The sequence below is a fragment of the Dipodomys spectabilis genome, unplaced genomic scaffold (genome assembly GCF_019054845.1).
Source record: "Dipodomys spectabilis isolate Male_0828 unplaced genomic scaffold, ASM1905484v1 ptg000396l, whole genome shotgun sequence".
Taxonomy (NCBI): domain Eukaryota; kingdom Metazoa; phylum Chordata; class Mammalia; order Rodentia; family Heteromyidae; genus Dipodomys; species Dipodomys spectabilis.
In genome coordinates, this window is record NW_024871073.1 from 372,144 (window position 1) to 374,399 (window position 2,256).

A 2,256-nucleotide genomic window follows, 5' to 3' on the forward strand; every position below is an offset into this window, starting at 1 on the left:
CTCTTAGAAAGAAGGGTATCATGGACTTTCCCACCTCGGCTGAATTCAAATTGGCATTCTTTACATCTCAGCCTCCTAAGGAGCTAGGATTACAGGCAGGAGCCACTGACACCTTGCTTTCTTTTCTTCTTGTTCTTTTTATAAATCATAACAATCTGAAATCTTCATGGTGTCATTGCAATGGTTTGTATTCAAATTAAACTACTCAGGCTTGGAGTTTGAATGCTAAGTCTGGTACCCACAAATGGAGGGATACCCTGACAAACTCATTCCTGTTCATATGAATGCTAAGGGAATGTTATAAAAGTAATAATTAAACGTGCATTTGCTTCATGATTCTATTTTAGAATGCCACAGAATAATTATTGGATTTATATCTTCCGTTCTATCATCATGGTATGATTGAGGATACTGACTAATTTTTAATTAATGCTTTTATAAGTATTCAACCAGGATACTTCATAAAATGGAAGCACTAATAACTAATAGTTGGTAATAATAATAATATATATATATATAATTTAATATCCTCACAGACCCTCTCTCTATATATATATGTACATATATATATGTATATATACATATGTATCTCAATCTACACATCTATCAACATATATATGTATATTTGTATATAATATACATATATCATTATTCCTATGATCAAGCCACACACACTAATCCCATATATATATATATATATATGGCACTATATATATATATATATGGGACTATATATATATATATATATGGGACTCAGATCTTCCTGGCAGCTCAGTTTGCCAGAGTCCGGTCTGCTAAGACTGTGACACCATTTATGGATTGGGCATTTTAGTCCATGATTTGAAATCCCACGATGGCCAAAAATTTATTCTTTGTAGTAAGAAGCCAGTTTTGACACATTGTTTTCCTTCTCTGTGAAAGTCCTTGGTCTCAGTATGATGTATAAAATATATCCTATGTTATATGATATAATAAAAGTAACATTATATGTGTAATAATGCTAAATAAATAAGGGTAATAAATGTCAACACAGTAAACCCATGTATGTAAATAGATCTCATATATGAACATTATTTTTTCCAGTGCTGGGGCTTCAATTCAGGTCCTAGGAACTGGTCTGAATTTCTTGTCTTCAAGGACAGTGAGCCATTCCTCTTCACCCACAGTGTCACAGAGTTACCCAGACTCTGAGTTCCAATCCCATACCTGCCAGAAAAATTGTGCAAATCCAAGCCTGGGTATTACTACTACTACTACTACTACTACTACTACTACTACTACTACTACTATTATTATTATTGCCAACTACGGGGCTTGAAGTCAAGTCTTGGCATCTCTGCCACTGCCAGCACTGGGATCCTAGGACCTGAGTTCAAATCTAGGGACAGGCAAAAATATAAAAAATAAAAAAGAGAAGCATAGTACTGAGAAATTCAAGAAGGTAGTTTTACATTTTTATTTCCTTTGTATTGTAACCATCCTGGGTCTAAATGCCAAGGCGCAGAAAGTGTACATGACCTTGCATTGCTCATGTTTGGCGGCTATTAAGGAAGCCATAGCCAAAACCGGCAAATTAGGTCTGGAGGTCGAATCCCAGGACTGCCACTAATGAATGGTGGGAGATTCTAAGAAACCCATTCCCATATGCATCCATAGGAATGGAATGTTATAAAAGTAACAATTAAATTAGTAGTTAGTGTACGATTATATTATTATAAAATTATACACAACAATTATACTACATTGACTAATTTTCAATTAATATTTTATTATGTATTCAATCATGATACTTTAAAAAGGAAGGAATTTAATTGCCAATAATCAGTAGTAATATTCTATATGCATTTACATTGTATACAGACACATCTCTCTCTTGTTGTATACATATACATCCATTTATCTGTCAACCAATCTATACATTTATCTGTTCATACTTTTGTCACTCCTGGGGCTCAGTGGTAAGGTGCTTGCCTAGTACGTACAAAGTCCTGGGTTTGATTCCTCACTACCGCGTACACAGAAAAATCTGGTAGTCATGTTGTCCATCAAGCAGTTGAGCACTAGCTTTGAGCATAAAAGCTTAGGGACTTTGTCTAGACCCTTACTCAAGACCCAGGACTGGCACCCAAAAAAAGAAAATAGAATGTTCTAACTGAACGATAAAAGGATAGGACTGCAAATACCTCATCACAGAGCAAACCAGGAGTCTGGTGGTGAAAGTTGACATCTAACCTGACTTAGCCAGAAGTAAACCAC